The sequence below is a fragment of the Notamacropus eugenii genome, chromosome 7 (genome assembly GCF_028372415.1).
Source record: "Notamacropus eugenii isolate mMacEug1 chromosome 7, mMacEug1.pri_v2, whole genome shotgun sequence".
Classification (NCBI taxonomy): Eukaryota; Metazoa; Chordata; class Mammalia; order Diprotodontia; family Macropodidae; genus Notamacropus; species Notamacropus eugenii.
Window position 1 is genome coordinate 82790351 of NC_092878.1, and position 14036 is coordinate 82804386.

The window sequence follows — 14036 nt, forward strand, 5'->3', positions numbered from 1 at the left end:
TTATGAGAAGTTCCCATGATTGACCCTAGTCTAAATAAAGACAGAGCCTTGGTTCTGGGCTATATCAAATTTATGTCAAATCAGAGCTATTTTAATTGCCTGACATATCTTCTCTGCTTGACCCTTTCTTTTAATATGGTATTGATTTTGATCTTTGTTCTGATGCTCTTACTATCCACAGATAACTGATTCTGAAATGATTTCCATATCCATAACCGGTCATTTCCTATCTGTTAAGATTAGCACCAGTTTCATTGTTTTTGTGAGGTCATTCAATGCTCACCATAGCTAGCATCTTTAGGCTCTCTTCTTGAAGAAAGTATTGATGACATATAGGTATGAAGCTTCTGTGTAAGCTGTAGGCCAGGGATTCTTAAACTGGCATCTATGAATTCCCAAGTGGTCTGTTTATTTGTTTTGGGGGTGTCCACTAATTTGATTCGGAAAGTTATATCTTTATTTTCATCCGTCTCCAATTGAAATCTAGAATTTCCTTCAATTATGAATTGTCAGAAGAAAAAACAACAACCTAAATCCAAAATATATTCTGAGAATGGGTCCCTAGACTTCACCACACTGCCAAAGGGTCCATAACACAGAAAGGGTTAAGAACCTCTGCTCTAAGCCTTTGTTCTCCTTATTTTTCTTGATCTTGAGGCATATTTTGTAACTGATTTTCCCTTACCCATTTTTCATCAATATCACTGAATACCAATGTATAGGCTGATTTAAGTTAAAGGTCTTGTGGAGTTAATGACTGAAATGGATGTTGGCACATAAAACTGCTATTATCTTGACCTGGTGCTCTTTTTGCCTGGGCCCATCATATATTCATAAGAATCTGGCTTAGCAGTTGATGATTCTGTGTTCTCAGGCAGTAGACATAGTGTGTTGCTGGGATATTACTTGAAAACATTTGAGCAATGTCCAACCAGAAAGATTCTGAACTCTGTTGGGCATCTGAGAACCCAGGGTCATCTCTGCTCCACCCCACCCACTAACTTTGTATTGGAGCAGGGCTGGTATGAGGGACATCACCACCACTGCCACTACCATCATGATGATGGTGTTCACTCATTTCAGTCATGTCTGATTCTTTGTGACCCCTTTGGGGGTTTTCTTGGCAAAGATACTGGAATGGTTTGCCATTTCCTCCTACAGCTAATTTTATAGATGAGAAAAGTGAGGAAAACAGGGTGAAGTGACTTGCCCAGGGTTATGCAGCTAGCTAGTAAGTATCTGAGACTGCATTTAAACTCAGAAAGATGAACCTTCCTGACTCCAGACTCATCATTCTCTTCATTATACCTCAGCTTGGAGGACAGAGTGTTGTATATGCAGCTGTACCAGTTTTCCACATATTTTTGTCTCACAAGTGTGGAGACTTTTGGATGTGGGGTTCTCCACAGACCTGTAAAATCCTAGTTCTCTCAGATAAGCATATCCTTTTAAAGGATTTTTCACTAAATGCTCTGGTACCTTTTGAAACAGGGATTCTTAAACCTTTTTTGTGTCATGGACCCCTTAGTCAATCAGGTGAAGCCTTTAGAGCCTTTCCAGAATAATGTTTTTAAATGTAAAAGCCCAAGGTGATTTCGGTTTATCAAGTATGTCCATTTGAAAAACAAAGGGTTGGTGCTGAGAAGGAAAAAAAAATACTGAGTATGTTCAGTTCACCCAGCTTCTGGAAAGACAAAAAACTATCTTCCGCTGCATCCCCACCTCATTCCCATACTACCTTCCAAAGAATAAATGACCAAAAATTATATTCTATGGACAGAGCTTTCACTTGTAAGGAAAGAGCTGGAGGCTGTCTTTGCATGGCTTAAAGGGAGGCAAAGTATTTATCTCTAGCTTCTTCTACCCTAACCCTTCTCCAAAGGAGACTTTCATTCCTGCCAGGAGGGGAAGCAGGAGGTTAGGGCCAGAGATCACCACTCTGCTCTCCCCAGAGAGAGGGAGATTCTAAACTAGAAGCATACCTGCTACCTTAAGTATTGTTCTTCTAAGGGATATGATGTTTCCATCTAACTTCTGATCACTTTTCTGGAGGAAAAGGGGACACAAAGCTGTCTCTAAGACTTGAACTTCCCACCTAATATTGGTTTCATGATGAACATGCATAATGAATAGTCCATTTATCCAAATCACAACAAAACAACAATCAGAAGATATATGTGAGATAATTTATACCAGACAATACAGAATGAAGGAACTCTTTCATTGATAGCAAGGTAATTCATTTTAAGCGAGAGAGAAAATGAGAGAGAGAGGGAGAGAGAGAGAGAGTTCTAGATATTACTCAAGAGTAAACTCCCTCAAGTCTCTAGAAAGGCAAGCTGGGGATGGGGACATGATAGGGACTGTGTGCTCCTCTCATGTCTTCTCATAGTCTTTTTTTCAGTACCCTGATGTGGCATTGGCCTCTTCCATCTTCTCTCTTGAAGCTAGAAGCCAACGAAATGCTTGAAGACTTGAAGCTTGACCAAAGGGAATTGGACCTAAGAAGTCTTGAAATGGAACTCAAATGGCACCCTTGAATCAACTGGTAAGGAATTCCCTTGCCTCTCACCAATTCTGCCCAGCCCCTCACACAGGGCAGGGAATTAATTTCTACCAATAAGGAGAGAGTCCCATACTAAAGGACTTTGGGACATGGGTTTCAAATGCATAACATAACATACTGAGTTGTGAAGGAAATAAATTTCCTCAAGTACCAAAATATTTGAAAAAAAATTCATGGACCCAAGTTAAGAATGTCCAATTGAAGATGATGCATAACTTGTTTTTAACAGGATTTAAATAACTGCTTTTATTTTTCAATTAATTCTAAAAAGCTCCCAGTTCCTTTTTTACTCTTGTCTTAGGGAGTAGTAACATTTCTTTTTAAGTATTTTCACATCAGTGAAGACCCTTTAGCCTCACCATTAATAACAAAGCACCAGCCAGTGAGAAGCCATTATGGTATACTCCTCTACATCCAAATAGCAAGACAGTTCAGAGAACTAGATGTTTTTCCCTCTGTTTCTACTTTGATGAGAAAAAGATAAATACCAAGTAAACCAGCTGACATTCAATAAAGCACTTCCAGAGCAAGACATAGGGTCCAATTCAGCTTAATCTTTTTTGTCCCTCCCTCTGAAACTACCTTCTATTTAACAACTTTGCATATGTATGTATTTATTCACTTTATTTTTATACTATACATGCTTTTATGTGTACTATGTATGTTTCCCCCTTTAGAATGTAAGATCATTGAGTATAGGGATTGTTTCATTCTTTTTGCTTATATCCCAGAACCTAGCACAGTGCTTGTACCATAATAAGTATTTAATAAACATTGGTAGATTAATTGATGGGCAAAATGGTTGTAGTAGAGGGAACGTTGGATTTGGAGTTGAAAGGCCTTAGTTTGTGGCTCAGCTCTGGTGTTTATCAACTGTGTGCTATGGGCAGTCCATACGATCGCAGTGTAGCATCTTTCTCACTGTCTGACCCTTCTGCAGTCCACCTCTTTGAGTGGGAGGGATTGGGCCTGGGTGCAGTGCTAGGGCATAAGGAGAGAAAAGTTGGGGTGGAAGAAAGGGGCTGTGTTCAAGCTGTTATGGGAGCCAGGCAACTTAGCTACTGAGTTCCTTGACTTCATTCCCTGATGGGTCAGTCAAGGTTACCAGTCCCTGCCAGTGGTCATACATCTGAGATAGACACTTGGGGAAAGTGTCTCACCATTTTGATGAGTTCTAGATGTTTTGAGTTCTATACTCCTGAGCTAAGATTCACATAGTGCTTAGCACAGTAACTGGCACAAAGTAGGTACTTAATAAATGTTGATTGATTGACTAATGAGAAATGTACATTCAAGGGAACTGATGTTCTTGTTCTTTGCTAGATCCAGGGAAGACTCAGAATCACTGAATTATAGAATGTTTGTGGAAGGAATGTTGGAAGGAACCTCAGAGTCCATCTGGTTCAATCCATACATGAAGGAATCCCCACTGTAACATACTTACTTGACAAATGGTCAACTATCCTCTGCTAGAACACCTCTAAGGAGTGGTATCTTCCTGACATCAAGCCTAAATTGTTGTCCTTGAAGTTCCAACCATTGTTGCTAGTTCTGACCTCAGGGGCCTGCCTCTTAAAACCACTTACTTGCTTTAAGACATAGTTCAAGCACCAAGCACCATATTCTGAAGAAAGACTTTCTTGAGACTACCATCCCCTAGGTTTTCCCTTTAAAAATTGTCTTGTATTTATTTTAATATGTTCTGTATTTGTTTATATAACTCAACTATCACCCCAAGCTTGGGATGGTTTCCTGAAAGTTAGCCACGGGATTCAGAGGGAGGCTCCTTGTTGAGTGAAAGACCCTGAACCTTTCACACACAAAAAAGAAACATGGAGAGATTTGGAGAGACTGGTCAGAAAAGCGAAGAGGGAATTCAAAAAATATGGGAAGGAGGGAAGAAAAGTCATGAACTTTGGAATGGCTGAGGTAAGCCCCTAAAACTTCATGCTCTGGAGGAACCTTGACTCCCAATGTGTCCCTTGTTTCCTAGTACCTGCAACACTAGGGACTTCTAAGAACTTACTTCCCTGGTGATAGTCTCTTCTTGGTTGAGCTGAGATTTTTGTCTTACCTCCAGTCAAAGAACTCATCTACCTTTGTATATATTGTTTCCTCAGTTCTACTCTGTATAGTGTCCCTGATTTCTGTATACTGTTGTTTTGATAAATTTGTTTGGTCAATATCCAAGATAGATTTGTATGAAATTAGCTTTTGTTTATTTTATTTTGTTTTACTTTATTTAACTTTTAACATTCATTTTAACAAAATTTTGGGTTCCAAATTTTCTCCCCTTTTGTCCCCTCCCCCCCAAAACACCGAGCATTCTAATTGCCCCTATCACCAATCTGCTCTCTCTTCTGTTATCCCTCTCTGCCCTTGTCTCCATCTTCTCTTTTGTCCTGTAGGGCCAGATAACTTTCTATACCCCTTTACCTGTATTTCTTATCTCCTAGTGGCAAGAACAGTGCTCGACAGTTGTTCCTAAAACTTTGAGTTCCAACTTCTTTACCTCCCTCCCTCCCCACCCCTTCCCTTTGGAAGGCAGGCAATTCAATATAGGCCAAATCTGTGTAGTTTTGCAAATGGCTTCCATAATAGTCGTGTTGTATAAGACTAACTATATTTCCCTCCATCCTATCCTGTCCCCCATTACTTCTATTCTGTCTTTTGATCCTGTCCCTCCCCATAAGTGTAGACCTCAAATTGCTCCGTCCTCCCCATGCCCTCACTTCCATCATCCCCCCCACCCTGTTTATCCGCTTATCCCCTAGTTTCCTGTATTGTAAGATAGGTTTTCATACCAAAATGAGTGTGCATTTTATTCCTTCCTTTAGTGGAATGTGATGAGAGTAAACTTCATGTTTTTCTCTCACCTCCCCTCTTTATCCCTCCACTAATAAGTCTTTTGCTTGCCTCTTTTATGAGAGATAATTTGCCCCATTCCATTTCTCCCTTTCTCCTCCCAATATATTTCTCTCTCACTTCTTGATTTCATTTTTTTAAGATATGATCCCATCCTCTTCAATTCACTCTGTGCACTCTGTCTCTATGTGTGTGTGCATGTGCGTGTGCGTGTGCATGTGTGTGTGTGTGTAATCCCACCCAGTACCCAGATACTGAAAAGTTTCAAGAGTTACTAATATTGTCTTTCCATGTAGGAATGTAAACAGTTCAACTTTAGGAAGTCCCTTATGACTTCTCTTTGCTGTTCACCTTTTCATGCTTCTCTTCATTCTTGTGTTTGAAAGTCACATTTTCTTTTCAGCTCTGGTCTTTTCATCAAGAATGCTTGAAAGTCCTCTATTTCATTGAAAGACCAATTTTTCCCCTGAAGTATTATACTCAGTTTTGCTGGGTAGGTGATTCTTGGTTTTAGTCCTAGTTCCTTTGACTTCTGGAATATGATATTCCACGCCCTTTGATCCCTTAATGTAGAAGCTGCTAGATCTTGTGTTATCCTGATTGTATTTCCACAATATTGAATTGTTTCTTTCTAGCTGGCTTGCAATATTTTCTCCTTGACCTGGGAACTCTGGAATTTGGCCACAATGTTCCTAGGAGTTTCTCTTTTTGGATTTCTTTCAGGAGGTGATCTGTGGATTCCTTGAATACTTATTTTGTCCTCTGGTTCTAGAATCTCAGGACAGTTTTCCTGATAATTTCATGAAAGATGATGTCTAGGCTCTTTTTTTGATCATGGCTTTCAGGTAGTCCCATAATTTTTAAAGTGTCTCTCCTGGATCTATTCTCCAGGTCAGTTGTTTTTCCCATGAGATATTTCACATTATCTTCCATTTTTTCATTCTTTTGGTTTTGTTTTGTGATTTCTTGGTTTCTCATAAAGTCATTAGTCTCCATCTGTTCCATTCTAATTTTGAAAGAACTATTTTCTTCAGCGAGCTTTTGAACCTCCTTTTCCATTTGGCTAATTCTGCTTTTGAAAGCATTCTTCTCCTCATTGGCTTTTGGAACCTCTTTTGCCAACTGAGTTATCTTATTTTTCAAGGTGTTATTTTCTTCAGCATTTTTTTGGGTCTCCTTTAGCAGGGTGCTGACCTGCTGTTCATGCTTTACCTGCATGTCTCTCATTTCTCTTCCCAGCTTTTCCTCCACCTCTCTAACTTGATTTTCAAAATCCTTTTTGAGCTCTTCAATGGCCTGAGCCCATTGAGCGGGCTGGCATACAGAAGCCTTGACTTCTGTGTCTTTCCCTGATGGTAAGCATTGTTCTTCCTCATCAGAAAGGAAGGGAGGAAATAACCTGTTCACCAAGAAAGTAACCTTCTATAGTCTCATTTCTTTTCCCTTTTCTGGACATTTTCCCAGCCAGTGACTTGACTTCTGAGTGTCCTCTCCACACCCACTTTGCCTCCGGATCCTCCCAGCCAGAGCTTGGGGTCTGAGATTCTAATGCTGCTTCCCAGCCTCAGGGCTTTGGGCGGGGGCAGGGCTGCTATTCAGTGTGAGATTAAGTCCAGGTGCTCAGGTGGGGGCAGGGCAGCCACAGTGGGCTCAGTTCCCTCAGGGGGTTTATGCAGAGACCTTCAACAATGGATCCAGGCTCCTGCCTGCTTAGGGAGCCCTGGTCTGCTCCCACCTCTGCTGTTGCCTCCCGAGGGGGCCTGAGTATGAGGGTACCCCACTCCCCTCTCGACCCGCCAAAGAAACCCTCTCACCGACCCCCGTTACCTGTGGGTGGAGGGACCCATGCGGCTGCTGGAGATTCCATCCCTGAAGCCTGCTCGGATCTGCTCCTCTCAGTGCTGCGCAGCCGCGGCAGGGATGTGCTCGGCTCCCAGTCTGCGGGAGCGAAGGACCTTTCGCGAGAGGTTTTCAGGTCCCTCTGGAGCAGAAGTCTCCTTCACTCCACTGTTCTGTGGCCTCTGCTGCTCCAGAATTCACTGGGAGTTCTTTTTTACAGATGTTCTATGGGCTGTGGGTTCGGAGCTATACTGTATGTGAGTCTTTCTACTCCACCATCTTGGCTCCGCCCCCATGAAATTAGCTTTTGATAAGACAGATCTAAGCTGCCCCAGAGTAAGCCACCTGGTATCCTCCTTTGAGAATATCTAGGGAAAGTAGTGTTTAACCTTAATACCAAAAGCATCATACCCCTGGAGTAACAATATCTGAGGCGTGGTCCATAGATGTAGTTCTAGCTGAAACATGTCATGGAAATAATGGAGCAAAGAAAAGAATGCCCAATCATGGTCATCCTGGATCTTGGCTGCCCTTTCCCCACCAGGTTACTTGTAGCTCAGCTAAGACTCTTATCCTACTCTCCAAAAAGCTGGAAACTGCTGTCTTCTAGAGATGAGATTGGTCAGATCCCAGGTCAGATAGCTAAAAAAAATCTATGCCACACAGGGGAAAGCTGCTCTGTATTAGATGACTAACAACCTTTTGGTTAAGTTGTTCAGTTGTTCATCTCATTTGGGGCTTTCTTGGCAAAGATGCTGGAGTGATTTGCCATTTCCTCCTCCAATTCATTTTACAGATGAGGCAACTGAGGCAAATAGGATTAAGTGACTTGCCCAGCGTCACATAGCTAGTAAGTATTTGAAGCCAGATTTAAACTCTGGAAGATGAATCTTCCTTATTCCAGGCCTGGCACTCTATCTAGGGAACCACCTAGCTTCCTTGACTAGCAACCTACATTGTAGTTACTTATGTACATATTAACTCCACAGATAGAATATAAACTTCTTGAGGGCAGGAGCTGTTTTGTTTCTATCTTTGATATCCTGAGTATAGTAATTGGCATATAGTTGTTTCCAAAAAAATTATTGTTGATTCTTTGATTCATTGGTTAAGTTCAAACATGCAACAACATATGCCCTTTTGGAGTCTCATTTTCCTTATCTGTAACATGTGGATGATAATTCTTTTAGTAGTTACCTCACTGGTTAGGAGGAAAATGCTTTGTAAACCTTATAGTACTATATGTGAATATAACCTATTACTCTATATCTACATTGTTATGAAATAATATTTAAGGTTTACAATAATACTATTGGAGGGCATCATGATATAATGGATAGAAGATGGGTCTTGGCATCAGGATGACCTAGGTTCAAATCCTAAATGTAAAATTTAAAATAAGATAAATTAAAAAAAATTCTGCCTCTGACGTGTATAGGCTATGTGACTAATGGGAAGTCACTAAACCTTTCAGAGCACTTTGCTAGGGCAACAAAATGAAGAATAGTTACTGAATTGCTTTGGAAAAGGAAATTTCCTCTTCGGGAGTTCACTGCTTTTTTAAAATGACAAGTCTGTCCATAAAAACCCAAACTGTTTAAGTAATTCTGAATTTAAAAAAGATTAAATAGAAAGAGAAAGGTTAAATCATATTCCATATAGTTTTATTCATTAATATTTTATTGTATTTTAATCTTTGAAAATTTACAATCCACATATATGGAAATATTCACTATTAATTAAAATATTTGACCAAAAACAATATGCTGTTTCCCAAGTCTGTCAATAAAAGACTATTTATTATATCTTCAAATAGATGCAGCAACTCTAGTTAGTTAAGTGTAGAAGCTCTGCTGTGTCCACTTTCATGAACAGATAGAATTCCTATGTAAATAGCATAATAATGGTTTATATGTATAATAATGATTACTCTGGTCCCCACTATCCAAAGGTGAGGTATTATGTGCCATGTCATATAGGAATGGATGCTCTTAAAATACTTAAAAATCCTTTTCTCTTAACTATGTCAAACATATCCCCAATCCCCAACAATCTTGTTTGTACTGTAAATTTTCTTGACAAACCCTGTCATTATAGGCAAATTTCAGTTCAGATCTAATGGTCATCATGTTCTGATTTAATCAAGTTCAAATCTCTAAATTTTGTAGAAGTCTAGTTAGTATGACTGGATTTTCCTGACTCACAAAATTTATGGGGTGGTGGACTGAATTTTTAAAATTATAGCTGTTATAACACATCATTTTAGTCCTTGTTGTAGACCACAAAATTGATAGGGCTAAGAACAGGAAGCAGAAGGCTTTATTATAGACACTGAAAATGAGGGTGTTTATGTTTTCATTCCAAGGTCTCTCTGCAAGCTCCTTCTCCTTATTGGGATCCATCATATGCTGTATGGCTGATGTGGTGCGTATTAATTTAACTTTGAAAATAACAACTTTTGAATAACATTAGAGTTGGACTGGATACACTTTAAGGTCCTTTCTAGCTCTAAATCTATGGCTCTATGATAATGATTATGCAGGGCTATAATCCTAGCTAAGGGATACAGTGGTTCCAAGACTGCTAAATTCCTTGAAGCAAAGGTTCCTTCATGGTCACAGTCACAAATCAAAGAAAAGCTTTTATACATTTTATTTTCCCTATGCATCTTCAGCACCCAGCCTAGTACCTTTCTAGATTGAATGAAATTGGATTGGTTATAATGTGTAGTATACTATTTGCATGGGTCTTTCTAGCCATGTTTACATTAATTCAGTAGTAGTGCTATGTTTGAATTGAAAGACTATCATATTCCTTTACTCTTTAGCAAGTATTTAAATGCAACAAACATTTTAAAAGCACTTTCTGTGTGTAAAAAACTACATTTGTCACTGGGGATATGAAGATGAAAAATGACAGTTGCTGTCCTCAAGGAACTGAATTCTACTGAGAAACTATATTACGTAAAGAGACAAATGTGATATAATATAGGGAATGATGAGATCAAAGAAGGGATCTGCCAAAATACTCCAGGAACATTTAAGAAGTGAGAGAATCAGAGTTTAAGAGATCAGCTTGTCAAAATCATACCTGAATACCCTCCCTTCCCACAACTGCTATAAGATGCTTATTCATGCTTTATGTGAAAAATTTATGTTGTGTTTGTCCTTCATTTTCAAAGAGGACGATACCATCAGAGACATAATGACATGACTTGCACTGGACTTTGTTTTGAGTGAGAGAGGGCTGTGCAAGGTCACCAGCCTCATTTTCTCCTCCTGAGCCATCTGGATCCAGTGACCAGATATTTATCAGGATGATGGGAGGTGGTTCACACTGGGAGACCTTGACCTTTTAGGCTAAGGCCTTTTTGGGTACTCACTTAAAGTGAATAATGTCTATTCAGTGAATAGGCCTTTTTAAAAAGTAGTCAGGGGGATGGCCCCTTTAATAGAAAAGAAAACAATAAATAGAAGGGGAGGGAAGGGAAAGAAAGGGAGGGAAAGAGAGGTGAAGGAAAGGAAGGGAAAGAAAGGGAAAGGAAGGGAAAGGAAGGGAAGGGAAGGTAAGGGAAAGGGAGGGATGGCACAGTGGAAAGAGCTCTGGGCCTGGAGTAAGAAAGACTCATCTTCCTGAGTTCAAATCTGGCCTCAGACACTTACTAGCTGTGTGACTCTGGGAAAACTGCTTAACCCTGTGCCTCAGTTTCCTCATCTGTAAAGTGAGCTGGAGAAAGAAATGGTAAATCACTCTAGTATCTTTGCCAAGAAAACCCCAAATGGGGTCACAAAGAATCAGACATGATTGAAAAGACTGAATAACAAAATTAATAAGTTTTCCCAAACATTGAGTCAAAATCTATGCTCCAACTTACACCTAACCCTGAAACCATACAAAGCTCTATTTTATATGATGATACTTCAGCTTCTTGAGGACAGCTATCATATCTTTCCTCTCAAATTCTATAACCAGTCTTTGGTTGGTGTGGCTTTCAGTCCCCTTAGGGAAGCAACATGGTGGAGTGGAAAGAATATTAGAGTTGGAAGACTTGATTTTGAATCCTGGTTCTAATATTTACTAGCTGGGGGCTATAGAATGACCTCAAGGAGGATAGAAAAGTGGGTGATATCCTATCCTCCCTGTGATAGCCAACTGAGGGGCTTGTCACTAATTCACCTACCTTTTATGCCATTAGGAAAGATTCTGCTCACTCCCTTTCCCTGAAATACGTACCCCCTCCTTCCCAGATCACCTTGTAACTATAGCAGGCACCCTTAAAAGGGCACCCCTCAGAATGAGTAAAAGGTGCACATGGTCTATTTTTATTTTGGGTAGAAGAGAATGAGTCACATAAGATCAGTAGGCACAGATGGGTTGTGATTTGTATTATAGACCTCTTTATATTATTTTCTCCCCCAGATCTACCCATCTTTTGGCCTTCACAACGACTATAGATGGAACCATCATCCCAGGCTCCATATTTGAGTGTCATCTTCAGTTCCCCACTCTTACTCATCCTACATGTCTAATCAGTTGCTGAATCTTGTCGCTTCTGCTTCCACAGCATCTTTTGCATTTATCTTTTTCTCTCTATTCCCACAGTCACTACCCTAGTTCAGGCTCCCAAGAGCCTCTCACCTGAACTGGCCTCATAGCCTCCTAATTGGTCTCCTTGCCTCAAATTTCTGCCTCCTCCAATAAATGCTGCACACAGCTGCCAGAGTTATTTTCCTGAAGTGCAGGTCCCAATGCTATGGTTTTATGTATGTTGTAGGGAAACCATCTCAAAGAATTCAGTCATATCTCCTCTAATCCAAGGATAGGCATTTATTAGAATGAGACTTCTAATGGACTGAGTTCAAAGAAGGACCAGAAAATCAGTAGGACCAGACAGGCAAACTTACAGTGTAATGATGCAGATTACACAACAGGAATTATGAATATTAGAAAGGCAGGAGGGATTTGTTTAAGGATAATGTAATGGGGAGGAACTGTGTGTGTGTGATTACCCACAATACATGCAGAAAAACCCATTTGTGGGGGCTTGTATGTATGATAATGATATTATAATAAGCCTCTCTACATCATAAGTTCACCTAAAGGATAGCTTTTGCTATTATTGCACAGGTACCTACTTAGGGAAAATTTTTGTTTTGGGGTCCACATCCTGCTCAGGCATCCTGGTAGTGCTGCTTTCTAATTGGCTGGCTTTTGTGGAAAGGATCCACATAGGGTCCACAGATAGGAGTCTGAGACTGGAAGGATGTGGTTGCGGTTGAGTGCATGAACACATCTGCTGTTCTAGTGAGTAGTGAGGCATATATGAGGAAGTTAGAATATTGAGTTGGGGGGATCAGTGGCTAGGGAGGGGCAATGGGCCTGCTGTTCAGTGGGGCCTGTGTTTAAGTCTGGGAGCCTGTGGTGTAAAACCAGATTGTGTGGTTAAATCATGATATGCCTACTGTTCAGTGGGGCCTGTAAGGAAGTTAGAATATTGGGACTGGGGGCAGCTTTTTTCCATCATCATCATGGCACTTCTTTACCAATAATCACCAGTGGTTTTGTATTGACTCTATATTAAAATGTTTCATCTTTATCTCATCCTTATTTATAAGCAGTTAGTTATTAATAGATGGAGTGCTGAACTTGATATCAGGAAGACCTGAGTTCAAGTCCCTTAAATGCTGGGCTTGCCACCTTGGGCAAGTCACTTATTCCTTCAGGGCCCCATGTAACTCTCTTAGACTTTAAATTGCAGAGTAGGTTTTTATCTGAATTGTTGGAGGAAATTTCCTGCCAGAGAATTCTTGACACCATTGAAGTCACATGCCCAATTGAAAAAAGGTCCACATTTCATTTATTTGATTAGGGCCATTATTCTAGGTTGTCAAGATGGCTTTAGATGCTGCCTGTTACTGAAATCCCTCTAAGCATTATGTAATCTATAGGCTTGATGAACAGGAAATCTATGTCTTCATCCAAATCATTAATAAAAATCTTGAGCAATACAAGGCCAAAGAAAAATTGCTGAGATACTCCATTGGAGACCTCCCTCCAAGGTGACATGAACTCATTATTGATTACTTTTTGAATCTAGTAATTTGACCAATTCTAAATTCATTTGATTAAATTCTCATTGACCTGCATCTCTGCATCTTTTTCAAAAGGTTAGCATGAAGGACTTTGTCAACTGATGTGCTGAATTCTGTTTTATTTACAGCATTATTCTTATCTTCTAGGTTAGTTATTGTCAAAAATAATAATGAGGTTAAACTCATATAACCTTTTCTTAAGGAAGCCAAGCTGATTTTTAGAGATCAATCAGTCAACATGCATCTATCAGGCTCTTCTTGGCATTGTGCTAAGTCATGAGTATACAAAGAAAGGCAAAACCAGTTCCTGTCCTTAACAAATTTATATTCTAATAGAAGACAAGAGTACATGGGACCTGAATCGAAACTTGAAGGGAGCTGGGGAAACTGAGAGGAAGAGGATGAGCATTCCAGGCTTTAGAGACAGCTAATGCAAAGGCAAGGAGGTGGGAAATAGAATATTATATTCAAAGAACTACAAGTAGGATAGTATTACTGGGAAATAGAGAGAAATAAAATGTAAGAAAACTCGATAGGTAGGAAGGAGCTACATTATGAAGAGTGCCAAAATGCCAAACAGAGTCAATTCTATTTGATCCTAGAGATAACAGGGAATCACAGGAGCTCACTGAGTTGAGGGAGGGTGATGACATGGTCAAATCTATGCTTTAGAA